Source organism: Paralichthys olivaceus, chromosome 15, assembly GCF_024713975.1.
Source record: "Paralichthys olivaceus isolate ysfri-2021 chromosome 15, ASM2471397v2, whole genome shotgun sequence".
In the NCBI taxonomy this organism is placed as follows: Eukaryota; Metazoa; Chordata; class Actinopteri; order Pleuronectiformes; family Paralichthyidae; genus Paralichthys; species Paralichthys olivaceus.
The window spans coordinates 23945789-23970297 of record NC_091107.1 but is presented as its reverse complement, the minus strand read 5'-3'; the positions used below and the strand labels follow the sequence as shown (position 1 = coordinate 23970297).

The 24509-nt window shown below is 39.3% G+C and overlaps 1 pseudogene; it reads right to left on the bottom strand.

Moving 5' to 3' along the window:
* Positions 1 to 12045: 12045 nt before the first annotated feature.
* On the bottom strand, positions 12046 to 22076 carry LOC138404837 (tissue factor-like; annotated as a pseudogene).
* Positions 22077 to 24509: the final 2433 nt, after the last annotated feature.

Sequence of the window (24509 nt, the reverse complement as noted above, 5' to 3'; positions counted from 1 at the left end):
TATGATCTCAGAAGAATATTTGAAACGAATCTTATCTTTTGTTTAAATTCCTCTAATTAATATTAAAGACCACCACAACTGTATTTTAAAAGTCAAAACCTTCACAGGTGTTTATTTACAATAGGAAATAAATGAAAAGGCTGTGAATTCTTCTCAGGAAGTAAAATATTTACAAAACAAAATAAATGCACAAAATAAAATACAGGGTCTCTTTAAATTGTTTAAACTGTTCCTTTGACTTCTCAATTTACCCTTTAATTCACTGGTTAAATAAAATCTTTACCTTTCACAGGTCTCTGAATAAAAACAAACACAATTCCTATCAACTGTAAATTAACTCACAAACATCACATGTGGGCCCACTTCAGAAATGATCAACTTGAAACTTAGTTGCAGGCCTGTAGTGATGCTCGGGTGCGGTGAGGCCTGAAAACTGAGTGGACACTTCACTCAATCAAGAGCATAAAATAAAAGCACGTGCATTGTCAATATTTCTTTTTTATTTCACAACATAAAAGCACTTAACACTACTTCAAAATTGTACTCTTGTTCATTTCAGAGAGAAATATTGTATGTTATACTGCATTGCATTTATTTGACAGCTTACTTTAAAATGAAGATTTCAAACAATATAACAAGCTGTTAAACACGTTGTTAAAGACTTTACGAGTGGTTTTGAACATTTTTTGTTTCTGAAAAATAATTCTCGTCGTTTAAAGCTTTTTTTTTTTTTTTTTTTTTCCATCTGAAGTTCTCAGAAGCTTAAATGATCCAGTAACTCACCACAAATCAAAGAGAAACAAGCTCCCACAATATATCTAACATTTCTGTTTATAAAACAGTTTATAATGTATTTTACTGTAGCTTCACTTGCTGCTTACTCAGCTACTTCAGTATAAATGGTCTAATGACATAATGTAGATGAATAAAATGATAGAATAATAGGTCAAACAAGTACTTTTATCTTAAACATTTAACAACAGTTAAGTAGCCTGTATCTGACTGGTACAAAAACGTTTATCATGACACCAGGCCAGTGTGAACAGGAAGTAGATTGTCTACTCCGCACTTGGTTGCTTATAATACTACGAACGACCAACAGAGATGGAGAAAAGTAGGAGGTGTTTTCACAAGACTGTCACTTAGAATGTGCAAAGACATTCCCCAGTTTGTTTTCCACATATAAACAACGTAGCAGGAGATTCTCTGCTCAGACACATTCACAAGAACAAAACGGCCTTCCCTGTAATCAGTTCATTATGGCCGGAGCCTAAGTAAGAGGGCTGTGACAGAAATGGTAATTGGTCTGTATTTATATAGAGCTTTTCTAGTCTTGATGACCACTCAAAGAGCTTTACAGTACAATTTATTGCCATTCACCCATTCACACATTCATACACTGCATCTAGGGGCAGCACTTTTTCTATGAGTGTGTAATTCTGGGTTCAGTATCTTGCCCAAGGACAGTATGGCATGCAGATAGAACCACCGACCTACTGGTTAGAGGTCCACCTCTCTACCCCTGCAGCCACAGCCGCAAATCACATATAAAATATGTATATAATAAAATGTATATAATCTGTGTATTTGTGAAAAGAGAAACTTATTCATGTGACCTAAATGTAATCATCTGTACACAAGTCTTGTGTTTTTGCTGGCAGCATGCTACAGGGCTAATGACCACCAATCATGCGTACAGATTTTCATTGATAGGAAACTGTCCATATAAAGTCATTTATTTTCTGTCATTGTCTTTGCAGCTATGGATACCCAGATCCTGATTACCTCAGCCGAGTTGAAGACGAACTGAAACTCAAGGGAATTGACTGAGTTTCTGTAGAGTTTGTTATCTATCACATGAATGGACTAGCTCATGTAATCTTTTAAGTTACACTATTATCTCTGCAAATTTATGTACAAACATCTCCCATCTTAAAAGCCACATATAAAGCAAAACATAAGACTACATAGAAGGGATAATTAATGTCCTTTTAATGCCATTTGATGATTCATAAATAATGACCATCTCACAGCTTCAGATTTCTATTTTCCTGTCCTGACAGCCAATGTCAATATGTTTTAGGTATTTTTTTCCCATTCTTGTCATATATGTCGAGAACGTCTTGAGAGAATTTCTACAAATTTGGCACAGATCATTCACTTGGACTTAAGTGTGACCTGATTAGATTTTGGTGGTCAACGGTCAATGTCACTGTAGCCTCACAAGCAAATTATTTTGTGAACATGACACAGTATCTCCGGAACACCTTGAGGGAATCATTTCACATTTAGTTGGACTCAAGAGTTAATTTATTTGATCCACTTTGATTCAAAGATGAATATGTTAGATTTCAGTGGCCAAAGGTCACAGTGACTGGAAAGAAAACATTTACATTTCTTTTGTCATTCCTTTATCATTCCTTAATGATTAATGATTAATGCTCTGCCTGCAGACAGATTTTGTATTACTGTTTTTTTTAATGATTTGTATGTAATCTACTATACTGTTTAATACTATAAAATATTGTTGAAAATTAATGGCTAAAACTAATGGTCTGTTTAAGGTAAAACTTTATATATGTGTAAGCGGTGTAATGTGGTGCTATGACAAGGCTACCATTGTTTTCTTTTTATATAGTGTTTATTTTACATGGTAACTTGTGCATCTAATGTTTTTAAGTTCATAGTGTTACTTCGCAGTATGTGAAGTACTGGTTAAATGATTTGTTCCTAAGGTCAATTGGTCAATTCAAAAGAAATTGACCATTAGGCCTGTCAGCTGTATCCCACTGAAGCATATATACCTTGACTAAAACCCAGGTAAACTTGATTGGGTGAATGGCTGTGTTGCTGTGTGCAAGCAGTGCTGCCAGTAACCTTGGTGTTGGTTTCAGCTCATTTAGGTTGACAAATACACCCGGACAGAAATGAAACCACAGTACTTCAGGAGAGATGGTAATTATTGACTACCATGGTAGGTGGAGGTTGGTTGCAATGATCTGCAGCATGCCTATCTTTATTGTGCCCATGCCTTTCCTCACTTCTCTCCGGCCTCTGACAGGGAGAGGATGACAAGTGATGGTAAATGGTTTGTATTCATATAGAGCTTTTCTAGTCTTGATGACCACTCAGAGCGCTTTACACTACAGTTTGCCATTCATTGTCGTTCACACACATTCATACAGTGCGTCTATTAGCAGAACTTTTTTTTTCTATTCAAGGACACTTCAGCATGCAGATGAGGCAAACTGGGGATTGGAGGGGAGGGGTTCTGGTTCAGTTGTAGGAGAGCCAATTCTAAAGGTTGAAATGTGTCTGTATATCTTAGCTTTAGCACTGTTGTTTTCAATGCTAAAACGGGCTAACGTTAAGTCAGTACGATTTAGCGTGATGATATTATGGCTCAATAGAGTTCATGTAATTAAAGGAGACGGACGTCTGTGAAGAGAGAGAGAAACTGAGATGGTTGCTGGTGGATGGACCCTGCTGTTTTATTCTTCCCTGGATTTTCGCCACTGTGTGTGCTGCCTGTGTTCGGATTGTGACTGCCATCACCCCTTTCTGTGACTGTCGTTGCCCCATTGCTCCTCGTTTTGGACCTGTGAGTATCGAACTGATATGACAATGCACGTGCTTTTATTTTATGCTCTTGATTGAGTGAAGTGGCCACTCAGTTTTCAGGCCTCACCGCACCCGAGCATCACTACAGGCCTGCAACTAAGTTTCAAGTTGATCATTTCTGAAGTGGGCCCACATGTGATGTTTGTGAGTTAATTTACAGTTAATAGGAATTGTGTTTGTTTTTATTCAGAGACCTGTGAAAGGTAAAGATTTTATTTAACCAGTGAATTAAAGGGTAAATTGAGAAGTCAAAGGAACAGTTTAAACAATTTAAAGAGACCCTGTATTTTATTTTGTGCATTTATTTTGTTTTGTAAATATTTTACTTCCTGAGAGGAATTCACAGCCTTTTCATTTATTTCCTATTGTAAATAAACACCTGTGAAGGTTTTGACTTTTAAAATACAGTTGTGGTGGTCTTTAATATTAATTAGAGGAATTTAAACAAAACATAAGATTCGTTTCAAATATTCTTCTGAGATCATATTCATTTTTTTTTGTGTTTACGAACTCAGGCCTAGGAGATCTGGGTTACATAAATATAAGACTTCATTTGTCCAATTGTTTAATAAGGTTTCATTGAAACCCAAGATAACAATTAGCACACATCCAGTGCTCACAGACAAAAATCTATGTCCTTATAAAAATCAATTAATTAGCTTAAACTGTACCTGAGTCTTCACCTGGAACAAAAGTTGTGTTCAAGGATCAATTTTAAAGTAAAAGTAAAATTAAAATAAGTTAATCATTGATTAGGCACTTCCATACCCTTGGTTTATTATTATTTAGGGTCAAAGAATAACTCAGACTAAAGGTCCCATTCATTTAGATAACATATATAATCATATTCAAACCACTACTTCAGGTGATTTTCAGTTGCATAACCTGTGAGTCACCGCTTTTCCCACACTAGTTGGCTGCCTAATCACTCCTGGCCCTTTGCTACATACATCAGAAGGGGGTTATCTGTAATCAGCATGATCTTTCACAAGATCCATGAGTTTAATTAGCACAAAAAAAAAATGTTGTTAATAATAATAATAGAAAACAGTTCAACATATCTGAAAATAAAATGTACAATTATTTGAAACAATATGAAATTAAGAGCAAAGTATAGTGATAAAAGGCTGTGTAATGTTTTACAGTTTAATATTTAGAAAGTAACAAAATGTCCTTTCAGTTTGTCTGATACAAATACATTGTGTATACATCAATCTCTTGTTCTGATTCTGTTTGATGAGTGCATTTGATGGCTCATCAGATTTTTGGTAAATTGAGTGGATTTATTTTGAGAATACTCGAAGTGCACAGTATGACACTGCACCCCACATTATCACGGACAGCTTTGGAAAAGTACTAGTTTGCAGCAACGTCACTCACATGAGAAGATACTGTAGCTCTGTGCATCAAACAGTGTCAGGTCTAGGATATGATAAGCTTTGATACCATAAAGACTGGAACTGCAAGCCTAGCTACATAGTGTAAATATTTTTTTTTTTTTTAAACTCTAACACTGTCTGATTTACACATTACATACTGTGAGCTGGCTGGTAAACGAGCAGCCTGGAGGATTTAGTTTGTGGTAGTAGTTAGAGCTCTAGACTCTATTAAACGAACAGGACTTTTGAGCACACAGGAAGTGTTTGAGAATTTAGTTCAGTTTGTGATAGATAGATAGATAGATAGATAGATAGATAGGGAACCTCCAGCCTTAAAATAAAAAGTCATAACATTTTTGATCTGTGATAACACACCCTGACAAGCTTGACCAAATCTGAGACAGTCAAAGCCATAGAAAGTCAACTTGGACCCTTGTTCCTGTTTTACCCATTTAGTTTTTTATTTTTCTGCATCATTTGGGCCTCTGTCTGTGAGAGAGAGGAGCCATACAATCACACCTGTTGTTATTCTTTGGATGTTTACATACTGAGTTCTCCTGCAGCTAAGTGCGCTCTCTGACCTCACCCCGTATCTGGTTTTTAATCCCCCTCACTTTTGTATATATATATATATATTATTTTTTTTATGACCCCCCACTTCCTAAACCCCCCTTCTCCTCCTCTTCTCTTCCCCCCTCTCTCCCCCCCCCCTCTTCTCGTGACCTCACTAGGTAAAAGTTCAAAGTCGTAAAACTGTCACTTTTTGACGAAAGGTGTTAAGTATATCTCTCTCTCCTCTTCTATTCTTACAGACTCTTGGAACCACAAGAGAGCCTGTGTTTTGGGACCGAAAACACCTACTGTAGATGCTTGAGAGAGAGTCTGAGCCAGGGACAGTAAATATGGTTGAGGTTCCATCAATAAGGTGAGTAATTAAAAATGTGATACCTTATAATATACTGTGATGTAAACTGTGTTCTGAGAATGTTTTTGAAATCTGTGGGATTTATGTAGGTAACATAAGTTTGACAACTTGTACCATTTCTATTGGGGAGCCAATAGAAATGGCTATGCTCAGTATCAAATTCTAAATCCACATCAAAAAATTGAGGAATAAAAAAATATGAAAAGATGAGGAGGACGGTTGATTTTCATGTGATGTTAACTGTGTTGTAGACTGGTTTGTTTTAAATGTCCCCAGGCAAAATGGAATGTGCGTAACTTGTAGTGAATACAGTACCAGTATAGTGCCTGGAAAAGATAATTTTGGATACATGCATGTTACCTCAAGCTGCAACTGACAACTAACACAGAAAGTGAGGGTAAACAAATGCACCTAAGAGACATTGTCATCATTCACAGGGTCTTCTCCTGATCGTTTCACTCTGTAATGTGTATACTGATGACTGCCGCAGCTGGCATGACAACAGATTACTTTTCAAATTTGCTGATGACTCTGTGACAGTAAGTCTCCTCCATGTGGATGAGAACAGCCATGGTCCCATTGTGGATTGTGAATCTGTATTGGTGTGACTGTGCATTTTTAGTACTAAATGTGACAAAACCAAGGACATGAGTTTTAGGCATCAGCCCTCAAACTCTCAGAGTACTATCATCAAGGGGCAGGTGGTAGACTTTGTAAAGAACTACGGAACAAGTACCTTGGGATGATTATTAACTATGATCTCTCTGATGACTATGTCCCTGATGATGACTGTTTGCATTACAGATAGCAAGTGGCTGATCCCTTATTCAGTAGAACATGTAGTAACATGTCCATGTTCCATGCTGTTTATTTAAAAATAATTTACTTGTCATCTTGTACAATGCTCAATGATATAGATATCCATTCCAGATTTCTGCAACATACTTTGTAATTTTATCCATAATTAATTATGTAAATAAATCCAGTTTATGATTTGTGATATATGACAATTTGATTGTGACTGATCATATTTCAAGGTCAGCTTTAATTTGCCTCAATTTGAGATACCTAAATTAAGTTTAAAGTGAGAATGTCATTGTGGAAATCCTGAACTTGAATAGTGACTAATGAAGCATTGTGTTAGTTCATGCAGGACACGGAGTCATGTGCTCAGCTAACGATAGGTTCATGGGTGCTCGTCAGTCACTCACCAATCACAGCCCATTCTCTCACCAAAGCGGTCCGTTTAAATACGACCTCATCCTCACTGATCCCTGCTCAGCTATAACACTTTTAGCACTGTAATGGAAATTTTGCATTTGTGTATGTATAATTGCATGAGCAGACATGTACTGTATGTGGAGGACTGACCAAATGGTTGACCAAATTGTCAATCTAAAAGGGCAACTTTAAGGTTTACGATGGTGGTTTAAGAGACTTGAGTTTTATGGCCTCCAGAAACCACAACTTTATGGTATCTCGTTGTATCTCTGATTGGGATCAAACAACTGGGATCTCGCAGGGGGGGGGGGGGTCATCCACAGAACATGTAAACAAAAGGACAGGACGTCTCCTCCACTGAGTGAAACTACAGAAGGGTAATATATACCAAACTATAATAGTTCAACTGAATTGTAGATATCTAATGTTATTTTAATGCTACCATTACCTGTCTTGACATGTACTGTAGATGTTTGAGAGAGTGTCTGAGCCAGGGACAGTAGACATCACTGAGGTTCCATCAATAAGGTGAGTATTGAAACACATGATATTTTACAATATACTGTGATGTAGATTCTCAGAAAGTTACAGAAATTTGTTGGGAAAAATTGTTTGCAGATGCTATGAATGTCATGTTAATTTCTGACACTCAGTTCACATTTATAGAGTTGGCTTGTTTTGTCAAGAAATCATCCATGTAAAATAAAAGAACATGGAACAAATTATTTATCATGTATTGCTATATTTATTTCTTTACCATTTTCACATTCAGTATGGCCAGAGGCATTATGTTTTCAGGTTGTCCATCCATCTGTTTTGCCCATTCATATGAATGCGATATCTCATGAACAACTACGTTATGTTAGTCAAAGGTCAAAAGGTCAAGCTCACATGACTTTGCATTGTTTTGAATACAATTTATCAGGATTGTCCAGGATATTATCACATGTGGCACAAACATTCATTTGGACTCAATGATGACTTGAATAGAATTCAGTTGTCAAAGATCAAATGGCAAGGTCACTAGGACCTCACAAAGCACACTACTTGCCTAATAAATGTGATATATCCGAAATGCCTTTCACATTCACATGAATTTGGGTTTCATTTTGGTAGCCAAATGTCACAGTGTTCTCACAAAGTATGTAAATATTTTTCCTTAAATTGATATCTAAAGATCAGCTCATGGGAATGTCGTCAAACTTGGTAAAAATATTAACTTCAATTCAAAGATGAAGGATTGTATTCCCTTTGAAGTTAAAGGTCAGAGTAACATCACTGTGAATGTGATATGTTAGGACTGTCAGTAGGGAATTTCATTATATCTGGTAACTTGGACTGCTTGAGGGAATTTCTTGAGATTATATCAAAGAATAAAGTGATTGAACAGAGTAAGGTATTGAGATGAATCGCATATGATTCAGACTTCACACCAAACACAGCAGATAGTAGATTCAGTAGATGGGACGCGGGACCAAAAATATTTTGGGAACTTTTTAAAAAGAAGACCATCAAAAGTTTTCAGGATCTAAAAAATCAGTATGGATTAAACAATCAAGATTTATACAGATATCTACAGATGCGGCATTATATGGAGAAAACTATAAAAAAGTTTAATTCAGATGAGCCTGAGTCAGGAATCATTAAGTTCTTTATCTCAGCATATGATTCAGACCAGGGAAAGAAACTAATCATAAAACTATATAAAGAAGTGGAAAGATTAAAGGGTAACAATATGACATATATAAAAGAAAAGTGGGGAAAAGAGGCTGGGTGGCAATTATCAGAGGAGGAATGGAACAAGGTAAATGAAGGACAGTGGAAAACAACATGCTCCCTCTCATGGAGAGAATATGGTTGGAAGAACATTGTAAGATACTTTATTACACCAACACAACAGAAATCTCAAGACACACGACGTTGGAGACTGTGTGGGGAAAATAAGGCCAACCATTTTCATATCTTTTGGGGATGCCCTTGTATTATACCTTTTTGGCAAGAGTTAAAGAAGAGTATGGAAACAATTCTGAAAGTGCAAATTCCACTTTCATTTGAAGTTTTATATTTGGGAAAAGAGTTGTTTACCCCAATCAGGAGACAAGGAACAATGCAGGAGAGGTGTGAAAATAAGGACAAGAGTGAAAAAGCGGTTCATTTTACTTCACATTTACTCTACTGTAACTTTACTTGAGAATTCATGTCCAATTATGTCTCTGCTCTGCGGTGGAAGTATAGGAATGTTTTATACTGTTGTAAAATTATACACATTATGTAAAATATTGATGGAATATTGATATGTGGAATCAATAAAAAAGATAACTGAAAAAAAAAAAAAAAGCTCTGGGTGTTGCAGGTCAAAAGATCAAATTTGGGGCCTTTTGGGTTCAAATGTCTGGTTAGGGTAACTACACATGCTCTTACTGCTGCTGGTGTTAGAATAACTTTTTGAACTGTTCTCTAAGTGCTGCAACTGACAGTAAACATTACAACCATAACATGAATATGCTCTAGTATTAGAATATGAGAAATTTAATGTTACTCTGCTACTTCAGCTAATTTGCGGGAGGATGAGGTCGTATTTAAAGAGACCGCTTTGGTGAGAGAATGGGCTGTGATTGGTGGGTGACTGACGAGCACCCATGAACCTATCGGTAGCTGAGCACATGACTCTGTGTTCTGCATGAACTAACACAATGCTTCATTAGTCACAATTCAAGTTCAGGATTTCTACGATGACATTCTCACTTTAAACTTAATTTAAAGTATCTTGAATTGAGGCAAATTAAAGCTGATTTTGAATTATGATCAGTCAGAATCAAATTGTCATATATCACAAATCATAAACTGGATTTATTTTCATAATTAATTATGGATAAAATTACAAAGTATGTTGCAGAAATCTGAAATGGATATCTATATAATTGAGCATTGTACAAGTTACATTGTACAAGTACATGTTCTACTGAATAAGGGATCAGCCACTTGCTATCTGTAAACCCCCAACCCCCAAGTGAATCTCCTTATATTATGCTAGGTGTTGTTTGGGCAAAGAAAAAATTAAAAGAAAAAAAGTCTAATTTTTGCATTTTAGCAGGTGCTCTTAATAAAAAGGTTCCCTTTTTAGCACCATGCATCTTATCCACTGAAATATCCACACTTACATCACTGATATAAACATATACCTATTGAGATTTAAATAAAGTAAATGGAGAATTACAGGATTACCTCCACATTTGCTATGGTTTGAGATACTGCTGCTAGTGCGACATCTAGTGGCAGTGAATATCGCTAATGAATATCATATGTACATAAACACTCTCAGAGGTGGGAAGTAGAACCTGTGGTGAACTTCAGCTGACATAAAAACTCAAAAGCTTTAGTTTGTCCAGTTTGGACGCGCTCCTGATGTAAATATAAAGTATTTAAATCTAGCAGGGCCCATTCTGTTCAATCTGTACAATTTTGACGATTGCCCACTGGTGGATTATTTTATATTCAATTCTTGCCAATAGATCACTTTCTCCTAAGTCTTATACACTGGACCTTTTAAGAAAATACTTTATTCAATACTTTGTACTCATTTTCTTGTGGACAGTTTTTCATGCTCAAAAATCTTTGCTTTAACCCTCCGTTTAAGTGAATTGTTTTTTACTTTATTTGAAGTAAGAGTAGTTCAGTTAAAGAAGTCAAAGTACATTTCAGAACCTGTACTTTTATACTTTTACTTGGTTAAAGAAGCCGAAACAGTGGTTAAACTTCAGCTCAAGTTATTTTTAATACAAGTATCTGTACCTCTACTTGAGTAAAGAATGTGTGTGCTTTTATCACCTCTGCACACACATACACACACACAGTGGATTTTTTTTAACAACAGGGAGACCACAACTTCCCAATAACACAACGATACCCACAAGCAACAGTTAAATTCGAAAAAACAAGCTGCAAAGCAACCAAACTCACGCCATGCGGTAGCAAACTGCCAATAACAACTGCCTGGACACTCCAAACAATTTGTAGAGCAACACATAATGTCCTGAGCACGTAATTACATAGGCATCAGGACAAACACCAAATGTTAGCTCTCAACTTGAACCCGGTTATGATGCTGTGGCAAGACTTTAGAGTACAGCATGAATGTACAGTTCATGCTCAAAAACCTATGTGCTGGATTTTAAAAAGTCCTGCAATGGCAATGGTTCAAACATTCCTCCACAGGGATGTAAAAGACTTAAAGTTATTGCAAATAGAACAGTATTTAGGTTTTGGGGTGGATTACCTTTCAATGGGGGATTTAGATTAACTCTTTCCTTTCAATAAATCCAATGATGTACTCACATTGTCTTTACCTTATATTAAAATGTGTTTGATGGTCTGCAACATTGCTCAAAAAACATTCCTCTGTTACGTCATGCTGTCAAAAAATAACTCGATGATGTGAAGAGCTACTTGTTTCTCTTATCTGTGAAGATAGTTCTTGATAAATCTTTATAAGGCTATATGTTTGGAGTCATTGCTATGTGCATGATTGTATTATGCATGTTATTAATTATAATATTTTTGCACGGCACTAAATACAAACGATTTCTGCATCATCATGCCACTCTCAATTAACATACAGAAACAGAAGCAAATGAGACAGAACTGTGGTTGTTCTCTAAAATGTGATACAGTTACATTTTGCTCTGTTGTTGCCTTTTAACTGAAGTGCCAGTATGTATGACATGTGTCAGATCAGCCTATGTTGTGGTGGCTGGTCATTATCCTGTCTGGTCCATCGGCCATCACGGACCAACATCCTGTCTGGTCCATCGGCCATCACGGACCAACATCCTGTCTGGTCAACAGACTGAGGCCCCTGCTGAAGAAATACAGAGTCACTGTGTACTTGTCTGGCCATGACCACAATCTGCAGGTATGTAAGTGAGTGCACGCTCAATCATAAAAAATATCATGTGTACATAGATTCATCAAGAAAGTGTATCTCAGTGTGTTGTTATTTGTCTGTCTGTCTCTTTGACAGTTATTTATTCTTTTTCATATCCCACTTATCACACTGTGTTTGAGAAGAGTATGTGCAAGATTGCCCCTCTCTGTACAGGAGGTGGCATTCACTAGTGGGTGCTACAAAGACTGTACTTGTTGATAGTTCAAAGCTAGTTTGCATCATTTTCTGGCACCAAGACTGGCATGTGCCCACATTACACAATCACAGGTTTTATACATTTCCAAAAATTAGAAACCATCCAGATAGTTATTGGGTTAAATGATACTTTGTTTCAACGGATATTACTGATCAATATAATTAGTCATAAAGATGAAATCTTATTTATTTTATATGAGCACAGTGTTGACATATTGTTCCAGGAAGATGAGCATTTGTTTTTCCTGCAGTAGTATAACTTACAGTCCAACAATTGGCTTCAACTCATGTCAATGAAATAAATGATTGCACAATGTGATGGCTACTGAGTAAAGACAGCATTAAGAATGGTACACTGTAAGCCTTATCTTCACTATGCAAGTCTGTATGGCACAAAATGACCGTAAAAAAACTAAAGTCACTGCACAACAGAAGCAGAAAGGGAGGGGGGATTGAAAAGATGGAAACAATAACATAGAATGATACACTGTGATGGAATATCTGGTAACTTAATCTACCACTTGTATGATATGGTTTTATATTTAATTTTATAATTACCTCAACATTATAAAGTGATCTGTGTGTCTGTAAAACACGTTGGAGCAAGAGGAATCTACTGTGCAACGTGAGTGTTGCAGTCTAAGCATACAGATGTGTTGATTGTCAATATGTGTGTGTCAGTGTAAGAGGGAATCAATGTGCTGCATAAAGCCCTACAATGAAATAAGATTGGAAACAAGTGGTGGATATGAAAACAGTTCAATCGGGAGAGACTTTAACTTGACAGTTGAATATTTTTTTTTATTTCTATGCAATTAAGTCTTTTGGCATTTTGACCCCTATGTGATGTCATCGGCATCAGAGGGGTTGATGGAGAAATAATTATGAATGACTCTGCTGGACTGGACCATGGCTTCGGATTAAACCGGAGGAGATTGGGTTGAAGGGGAGTTACAGCGGATCACTAATGACAGCTGACTGCCGGAGAGAGGAGAAAGGATTTCAAATTTAATCACAACCGCACGACTGGCTGGATGAGATTGTGGCAATATCTGAATGGCCATTCAAAATGCCCACAATCAGCTGATTAATAAGAAGAAATATATATAGAGAGATAGATTTGTGAGTAATTGAATATTTCAAATTTCAAATTTATATAGCACGGTATCACAACAAGCAGTTGTCTAAGGGTGCTGCACAAAAGTCCAAGTCCAAGAAGAAACACAAAATCCAACTTGTTCCACACCAAGCAAGCATGAGCAACAGCGGGGAGGAAAAACTCCCAGGTGTAAGAAACCTCCGGCAGAACTGGGCTCTGTGTGGACGGCCTCTGCCAGGAACGGTTTATGAGAAAGTCTTCCTGAATTCCAAACATGAAAGAGTACCTGTGGCAGCCTTCACTTGTCATAAAAACTCAAGAGGCGTTTAGTTTGTCCAGTTTTTACTACTGTAAAAACATGGTGGCCTCTGTAGAGAGGACCTGCTCCCCATGTAAATATAAAGTATTTAAATATAAATGGCTCATTCTAAGAAAACAACAATCGTACAATTTAGTTAAAACACACTAGTGAAAACATCACTAGGATTACTTTGTATTCAGTTTCTGCTCCCTTTCACCTAAATCTTACACACTGAACCTTTAATGAATTTTGTCGCTGTATCTTGGTCTAATTGAGCACAACATTGATGCCTTTAATGCTGTCTGTCTCTGTATTTTTAACAGTTCATCAGAGAGGATGATGGGAGCTCATATGTAGTCAGTGGGAGTGGGGTGGTCAGCGATCCTGACACCACTCACAAGGACAGTGTTCCTCAGTCCTGGCAGCTCTACTCCAGTCCTGTCAATCACACAATAGGAGGCGTGGCTTACTTCCAGGTCACTGAGCATAAGATGACAGTCACCTTCATGCAGACTAATGGGAAATGTGTTTACCGCACAGAGCTGCCAAAACGTATAGTCAGAAGTAATGGAATGCTCTAAAACTGAAGATATGATTACTGATATCTTTGGGCGATGGCATGTTACTATTAAGTGAAATGTGTATATTCATAGTATTTTGTACTGTATGTAATGTTTTACACATGTAACAAAATATAAACTGTTTTATGTCTTTTGTTGTGCATTGTATTTCATGATGGAGGCCTCAATGTGCAGGATGAATTATAGCTTTACTTGCATACAAGTAAGTAGTAGTGCAATAGTAGAGCCAAGTAGAGCATTGTTAGGTTTGCAACCAAAACATCTGCTCTGCCATTTTCACTCAAAATTGGACCAAACTAATATTTGATTGTCATATTACTGCTTTTATTTGTTCAAGTTTTTATTTACTTTGCTTGCTTTTCAGTCAAAGCACTTCCGTTTTTTTAAAGTGCTATATGAATAAAGTGTATTACTAGTAGTAGTAGTAGTATCAATATTATTATTATTATTATAGTATTCAAGTGAGTTTACTATGAGTGAGTGACGACAACAAGTTTCTGGAATCAGTGTGGGCGCCCATCTGCCTTGACTAGAGGAGAATAATGGAGGAGAGGAGAGATGAATGGATAAGAGGGGAGAGAAGAGAGAGAGAGAGACAGAGAGAGACTGTTGTCATAAAAATATAAATATAATGAATAGTGATACATTGAGATGCAATTATATTATTAATAATAACAGTTTATCATCATCATCATAATCATAATATGGTGGTAGTATTAGTAGTGAAATTTGGAGAGAGAGGGAGAGAGATAGAGAGATGGAAGCACAAACAATGGACTTTAGTTACATGAAGTAATATGAGAAAAATATGGGGCCACAAGCACAGTTCAGTGCATGTTGGGAGTTGTAGAAGAAAATTGTTGTTGTTTTCTCTATTTCTTTTGATATTTTTTTGCACCTTTCAAGTTCCTGCTTTTCTTCATGACATCGATCTTTGTGTTTACTGTATCTACTTTCCCAGGAGGATGGCTTTTGAGACAGCTTTCCTGCTGCTTCCCCAAACCTTTTATAGTTTGTTTTGGGGACATTGAGCAAGCCCGCTGTAGACGACCTGAGGGAATGATTCGTAACATATTCCGATAAACAGTCAGAGATGTATGACGGTGCTGTACCATTAAGAGAATTAAAAACAAGTAAAATAATTTTAAAATCAATCCTCAGTGATGCTCGAAGCCAGTGTAAAGACACTAAAATAAGAGTAATATGGAATCTTTTCCTATTTCTCATTAAAACCATGGCTGCTGAATTTTGCAAAAGCTGTAGGCTAACGATGGATTTTTTCGGTAATCCTGAATATAGTGCATTACAGTAGTCCAGGCGAGAAAGTATAAAAGCATGAATGAACTTTTTGGCAGTTTCCAAAGTGAGGTACAGTCTTACTCTTGCAATGTTTCTTAAATGATAAAAGGCAATCTTTGTGACATTGTTTATGTGCGGATTAAAATCTAGTCCTGAGTAACACCCAGGTTCTTTATTTTTGATTTGTTTTGCTGCTCCAACTTTGCTGATAATCTTTTGTCCTTGAACATCAGTACCAATTACAAGATTTTCAGTTTTATTTTCACAGGCAATTTATAACTTGGTTTGGCGCATCAGAGTCATCTGGCACTAAATAAGGGAAGACACATGATGGATCAGGTTTTTCTAACAAAAAGTAATTTATAAAGAACTAAAACAAAAAAGAAATTCAACTGATAAGGCTGACAGGAACTAAATTCCAGACCAAAACATGATCAAATTAATGCTACAGAAATCAAAACTCATCTGAATGGCAGGATGAGCATGGCTATTATTATATGAGGCAGTGGCCAGCTACCTCTACTTCACTGATGGTCCCCAGCTCCAATTAATGTAAAACTTAGAGAGTTTTAGATAAAGGACCCGTGCGTAGCAACATAACAAAAACCAGTGCCATGTTTAGATGACTAAATTACGAGTTTTGATTTGCATATGATGCTTGCATCTTTTGAAGAGAGCCATGTGGTATATCTAGACATACTCCCAGACCAGCCAACCATTTTATTTAACCCGAGAAGGGACATTGCGATTGTCTGCTTTTTTTTCAGCTACACCCACACACACACAGCAATACACCCAGTGTCCTGTCAGATCCGGCTTTAACTGATTCTTTGCTTTGCCACGAATAAAACAGGGTATATAGGGATACATCCTGTTTCCATCCTTTCGCACAACTTTCATTTCAATTCCATTTAGATGCTCCAGTCTATTCATGTAGAAAATAACACTGTTGACATCAAGAAGCTATAGAGATTTTAACTGCATGCTTGGTTTTGAGCAAAAATACTTCACAATGTCTTATTTGGTGTGTAAGTTCACACAGAATACCAATGAAAAGTAAATGCCACCAAAACTTCAGTGTCAGGACTAGACTACTGCTGTGTGTGTTGCTCTCCACTGACGCATCTGGCATACAGGCAAGTCCAGATCAGTCAGTTCTATTAAATTGGTCTTAGAGATGTGGGCTTTCTGCAGAAAACACAGAATGGAAAACATGCAGTATGTAATGAGTAAAAATGTATGCCTGTTTGAGACCGATATCGTGATGTCTCCTTTTACTCACCTTTCCAGTGCTTTTGTTTTTCCGATAGGTGACTTTATAGTGCAGCTGGTCAGCAAAGATGTCCCTGATGTTCAGCTGGTGGCCATCTTTAAACAGGGCGGTGAGTGGGTCAGTCACATACAGGGTGGTTTCCTTTTGGCTTTCAATCACCTCCAGCTTGAAGTCAGGTTTGCCTATCTCAGCTATGGAGAAGGGAGGGAGACTGTCACCTGTGCATGTACACCACTGTATCTCTCATGGAAGTTACCATTTTAATTATGTTAGAGGCCAAAAAATTGTGAGCATTGACAACGCTGAAGCCATTTTTAGATATGACAGGTAAAGTGAGCAATATTGGCTACAGAGTTTACCCATAGTCTGACTTTCAAACATGCACAACACAACAGGAGGTTCTCTGCACAGACATGTTCACAACAGCAACACACACACAAACACTCTCTCTCACAGTGCTTTCACATTGAATGGAAGCGTATTGCATTCACTTGAAAAAAAAAACAAACTCTGTTTACAATGCATGTCTAAATCAATATTTTTTTCAGTTTTTCTCACTTTTTTTTCCCTATTTTTTGGAGTAATTTTTCTTCTGTTTTTCTGACTATTTTTTTTTTTCTGCGTTTAGAGAGCATTTGAAACAATAGACGCTTTCATTCCTTTATTGAGAGCTAGATGTAATGGAAACAAACATGACCTGCTTGTTTAGTTTAATCAAGTTTTACTTTGATCTGGGTTTAAGACACTGGGAGATAGTCCTGTCTTTAAGTCATATAGATGGTATTATCATTAGTTTGTCGAATCTACGCAGGCACCTGAGGACTTTGCGGTTGCTCAGAAGGAAAGCCCATTCAGATCTGCTGAGATGGGGCATGTATGTGCGGGCAGGAGTCACCATAGGTCCATGGGAGTCACTTGCAGGTTGGAGGTTCCGAGGGAGTTCGAAGTATCTCGATAATTCAGAAATTCAGAAAAAAAACTACTCCGAAAAACAGATAAGAATTACTGCGAAAAACAGAAAAAAAAAATTGTCAGAAAAACAGAAAAAAATATTCAAAAAACAAACCAAAAAATAAATTACTCAGAAAAAACTGTTTTGTTTTTTTTTCAAGTGAATGCAATACACTTCCGTAGAATTCTCCTGAAATTCTACGGACATTATACTAGGAGGCCAGGAGGAGAAAGTCTGCAAAAACTGGGGAGCGTCTCACTTGGACATTTGCATTCACACATGCACCTCCTCTGGCAAATATACTGAGGAACTGCTGAGTTCGGTGCATGTCAGAAAGCAGCTTGAGAAAGACAGAGCTGCGCTGCAACAAGAGGTCATTGGGAAGGACCGGAGCACTGACAGGCTCTGGGACAATTTAACAGCTGTTATTTCCAACACGTTTTGTCAATTAGAAAAAAGTCTTCACGAGTGTAGCAGAAGAACGTACTGTCTTTGTAGGGGCAGAACCGTGGTGTGCTGGTGTGAGGGGACTCAATGAGGTCAGTGGTGGCCCCCTCGGGGTTTCGGACAGGACGTCAGCTGTGTAGTAGGCGTTCAGGTCAGTCAGAGAGCTGGACAGATCACACACTGTTTCTGTGGTCTGGATACAGTGAGGAGTCCTCTGATTGTTCCCTGAAACCCTGTAAAATTTGACAAGTTTCATATGGACATGAATGATGGATGAAAATAGTCTTATTTAGTCTATAATAGACACCAGATGAGCAATAAATTAGGTCTTAAGTCTGTCTAGTCTGGGTATCATTTATAACGCATACAGTCAGAAATAAATAATTTATTATCTGTGCAAAATAACATTGATGTGAATATACTGTGGAACAATGAGTTGAAAGAGCTGTTTGCAGCTGTTGGCATTTGTTAATTTTATTTGATTGTTGACATTGCTCTTGCCTCTTTCATTTTTCTCTTATTGAATCACAAAGGTCAATTGTCTTTTAGTTATCTTACTATTTAAAGAGCTCTGGCCTAAAATATACATTCCAGTAAAAGCTTTTACTGAATCAATAATGGAAAGACTCATTCCTGCAAGGTCACATAGCGGGAAAGTGTGAGGGCATTTGCTTTCCGTGGACACACTGACAAGATGAATGTTTCTGGGAATTAAATGCCATTTGTTAAAAGAGTTAAAGGGTGAGGGTTCGGATGCAGGTACTTACGTAGAGTACTCCACAGTGTAGCTGTAAGTGGCTGATGGTTTTGGTTCCCAGGACAAAATGGTTTTAAAGTTGGTTGATTTCCAATTTTGTGCTTGGGGATAGGAGCCTGGAAAATTAGACAATTTGTGTAAGATACTATACTAACATGATTTAAATGAAGGTTATAGTGACACACAAATGTTGACTCCTGTCATTATGAAAGAAAACAATACACCAAAGGTGTTTTATATACTTTATTAACTTATACAAGTAATTTCCATAGGTGAGCTGTACAGGGGACTGTCACACAGTGATAGGGCCTTAGTGCCATAAGTTTTAAACTATTAAAGGCCCAGTGTGTAAGATTTAAGTGAAAGGGAACTATTATTTAATGTAGAATAATTCTCATAATGTTTTCACTAGTTTATTTCATCTAAATTGTATGAATTGTAGTTTCCTTACCCCAGAAAAGGCCCTTTAAATTTAAATACTTCGAGGGGACCCTCTCTACAGAGGCCACTATGTTTTTTACATTAGTCCAGACTGAACAAACTAAACACCTTTTGAGTTTTCATGACAATTAAAGGCTGCTTCAGTTTCTTTTTCATGTTTGGAAGGAGAGCGTGAGGTGAGGGGTAATCAGTTGCAAAATGCAATTTCAACACTAGATATCACAAAATTCTACACACTGAACACTATTTAACACTAAACTACACTTTTAAGTAATAAACACTTAACACCTTAATTGAGGCCCGTCACAATATGTAGGACTACACACATTCATTAGAGAGAAAAAAGCTTTGCACAGATGAGGCACTGTGGACCAGAAATAATTAAAAAAGCCACAAGTTCAGATACAGCACTTTGTCAGTGAGATAAGATAATGTTGTGAATAGAGCACATTGCGATTGTCAGTGTAAAATATCCTTGGTCCTATATTTTATTGGACTGACTGTTCTGTCACAACCACAAATGTGTGGTTTTTATGATTACAAAGCAGCAGTAGAAAGTGTGGCGCCCAAAGAACATAAGAGAAGGGCTGTTTTTATATCAGCAGTCTGTTACCTTACCTTACCTGAGTCAGATCAGTCATTCAGTCATTTCTTATTAACAACAGCTATATACAGTGTGGTAAGTCATTGCTGTTTCTTCGCAGTATGAGCAAATACTGAGAAGAAACAGCAGTCCCCCCCCCCCCCCCTCATGTTACATAATGTTTTAGGTACTAACAAATGCCTCAACATTAAATTGTTACAGGTAATCTTAAATTCTTAAATGTGATTTACAGCCTATTAAGCACGAGTGTCCACTGGTGTTCAAACATTTTTTTTCAAATATTAATCCTGCAAAGTGTGTAGTGACTTGTACTGAAAACTCTATAAGACATGTAAAGAGTATTTCTATGTGTGCCGGAAATCTAAACATAAACACTAAACGAATGACTGTATGCTGCTCCTCCAGTGACCTGTTCATGTAGATCTGTTCATGTGAATCCAACTTTACATTTGCTATACATTTACATTTTCACACTCACAATACTACAAAACAAACTGCTCCACACAGAGAATCATAGTATTTGATATTGTATGTACATATCATATGTCGCGCTACTACAATTTGACTTTAAGGTCATTTGAGAGAACGCGTGGAATGAAGGGCGAGCAGCGTGGACTCACCTGAGGCGGAGCGTGTGGAGAGAAAGAAGAGTGTAGAGACGAGAGCTGCTGTGACTGACATCATCTCCTCTGATGTATTCCTAAAGGTTCTGTTCTGTGTCTGTGCTGCTACTGAGCGAGTACCCTGTGCAGTCTGTCGATCGTCTGACTCTCTTGCTGGAAACCAGTGGTTTTAGCAACAAGCGGGGCATAGCCAAATATGGAGCGTCCGGCCGTGGCGTCACCAGACTGACACAGCCACAGTATTGCAAATTACTATACAGCATGCTGTCCTGCTGAGGTCATCCGCCACGCAATCAACCTTACTGATGTATTATTAGTTATTATTGTTATTCATATTATTGTTATTATTATTATTATTGTTGTTGTTATTGTTATTATTATTTCGACGTTTTGGTCAGTGTGGTGGCAATTTCTGTGAAACAAGCACAAAGTCAAACACTTCTTTCTGAAAGTTTAATTCAGCATCTGCAGATGGACTCATCAGTACACATCACCTGAATGACATGCACAAATGAGCAAAGAACATAGGAGAATCTGTGTTCTTATAACTCTCTGCCCCCTCCCACTAAGCATTCAAAGGTATATTACCCTCCTGTAGTTTCACTCAGTGGAGGAGACGTCCTGTCCATTTGTTTACATGTTCTGTGGATGACCCCCCTGTGAGACCCCAGGTGTGAGATCCCAATCAGAGATACCATGAGACACCATAAAGTTTTGGTTTCTCGGGGCCATACAACTCAAGTCTCTTAAGCCACCATCGTAAACCTTAAGGTTGCCCTTTCAGATAAACAATTTGGTGAACCATTTGGTCAGTCATCCACATACATGTCTGCTCATGCAATTACACATTCACAATACCAAGATGGCGCCACGAACGGTCGCCTCGGTGTGTTGGTGCGCACTTTTGTGTTTGTTTTTAGTATTTAATTCTGTTTACTGCGACCCTACTCGGATTACTTTCACGATGGACGAGCTTCTTTCCATCAGGGACACAACACCATCCAATTTATGTCCCAACTTTATCGCCTCTTCCGTGGATTTAGTGGACTTACTCATCAAAGGTGCGGCGGTCCTCGGACACGCAGTGAGACTTCGACGGAGACGACGAGGGAAGCGCGCTGGGGCCCTGGTGCGCTTCAGGGAGCGGGGACTACGCTCACCTCTCCCGAGCATCCTCCTCTCCAATATCCGCTCGCTGTGCAATAAGATGGACGAACTGCGCCTCCTCATCCGGACAAATAGAGACTTTTCCCTTACTTCTGTCTTGTGTTTCACGGAATCGTGGTTGACTGAAGCCACACCGGACTCCGCCGCACAGATGACCGGCTTCCAGCTGTTACGCGCGGACCGCGACCCGATCCTCTCACACAAGGCAAAAGGCGGAGGGATTTGTTTTTATATAAACCAGGGCTGGTGCAGTCCTGTTCTCCGGACCTGGAAACTTTTTTCATTACCTGCCGACCGTTCTACTCTCCCCGTGAGTTCACCTCTTTCACCCTGGCCGGCGTGTACATCCCCCCGCAAGCTGACGTGCGCGAAGCACAAAGACAACTCGCCGAGCAGGTACTGGGGGTGGAGAGGAGGAGAGAGAACACTTATTCCCCTGTTATTGTCCTCGGGGACTTTAATAAGGGGAACTTATCTCAGGAACTCCCGAAATATAAACAGTTGATCAAATGCCCGACCAGGGGGGAGAACACTCTTGATCACTGCTACAGCACCATCACCAAGGCGTATCATGCAGTTACCCGCGCTGCTCTGGGCCTGTCCGACCACGCTCTTATTCACCTGATCCCAGCTTACAGGCAGAAACTCAAACTTTCTAAACCTGCTGTGCTGAGATCCAAGAACTGGAGCAACAGAGAAGCTGTGGAGGAGCTGCGTGATTGCCTGGATAACACTGACTGGGACATTTTTAGAACTGCTTCCAACAGCCTTGATGAATACACAGATGCAGTGACGTCATACATCAGCTTCTGTGAAGACAGATGTATCCCAACACGCACCAGGGTGAGCTATAACAACGACAAGCCCTGGTTCACTGCAAAACTCAAACAGCTTCGTTTGGAGAAGGAGGCGGCCTTCAAGAGTGGGGACATGGATAGTTTCAGACTGGCAAAATACTCGTTTGGCAAGGAGATTAAGGAGGCCAAACGACAGTACTCAAAGAAGCTGGAACAACAGTTTGCAGCCAACGACTCCTCGTCAGTCTGGAAGGGGCTGCGAGTGATCACCGGCTGCAAAACCAAAAACCCCCACTCTGTGGAAGACCTGAAACTTGCAAACGAACTGAATGACTTTTACTGTAGATTTGAAAGACAATGGACCAGTTCTAACCCAGACTCCCAGCCCCCCCACACAGCTATTACACCTCTTCACCCCAGCCTGGACAAAGACTCAACCCCCCTCCCCCCCATCACACCTCTCTCTATTCAGGAGAGAGATGTAAACAAGCTTCTGAAGAAGTTGAACCCCCGCAAGGCACCTGGACCCGACGCTGTCTCCCCCTCCACACTGAGGCACTGTGCAGACCAGCTTTCGCCAGTGTTCACGAACATTTTTAACACCTCACTGGCTGAATGTGCTGTACCCGCCTGTCTCAAAACATCCACCATCATCCCCGTTCCCAAGAAGCAGAGGATCACAGGCCTTAATGACTACAGACCGGTCGCCCTGACCTCTGTAGTAATGAAGACCTTTGAGCGCCTCGTGCTGACCCACCTCAAGACAATAACCAACCACCTCCTCGACCCACTGCAGTTTGCCTACAGAGCCAACAGGTCCGTAGACGACGCAGTCAACATGGGACTCCACTTCATCCTCCAGCACCTCGACTCCCCCAGCACCTACGCCAGGATCCTGTTTGTGGACTTCAGCTCCGCATTCAACACCATCGCCCCAGCTCTTCTCCGGGACAAGCTGACACAGCTGAGCGTGCCTGAGCCCACCTGTAGGTGGATCTCTAACTTCCTGACTGACAGGAAGCAGCGCGTGAGGCTGGGCAAGCTTGTCTCGGAGTCACGGACCATCAGCACTGGAGCCCCACAAGGTTGTGTGCTCTCCCCTCTACTGTTCTCCCTCTACACCAACAACTGCACCTCCAGCCATCCCTCTGTCAAACTCCTGAAGTTTGCAGACGACACGACCCTCATCGGATTAATCACCAATGGGGACGAAGCCGCCTACAGAGAGGAAGTTAACAGCCTGGCTTCCTGGTGCAGCCAGAACCACCTGGAGCTGAACGCTTTGAAAACTGTAGAGATGGTGGCAGACTTCAGGAGGAGCCCAGCCCAAACTGCCCCCCTCAGCCTGTGCAACTCCCCAGTTAAAACAGTGGAGTCCTTCAGATTCCTGGGGACCATCATTGCACAGGACTTGAGGTGGGCGGAGAACATCACCTCCGTCACCAAGAAGGCCCAGCAGAGGATGTTCTTCCTGCGGCAACTGAGGAAATTCAACATGCCGCAGAAAGTGATGGTTGAATTCTACACAGCCATCATTGAGTCCATCCTCACCTCATCAATCACCGTCTGGTTCGCTGCCTCCACTGCCAAGGACAAGGGCAGACTGCAGCGGATCATAAGGTCAGCTGAGAAGGTCATCGGCTGTGACCTGCCGGCCCTCCTAGACCTGTTCCACTCCAGGACCAGTAGGAGAGCAGGCAAGATCATTGCTGATCCTTCACATCCCGGTCACCACCTGTTCCAGAGACTTCCCTCCGGAAAAAGGTTTCGGGCCATCAGGACTAAAACCTCTCGCCATCTGAACAGTTTTTTCCCCGTAGCAGTGGGGCTCACAAACAAGCCCCCTGCATCACACTGACTCTGCACCGCACTGACTCTACCC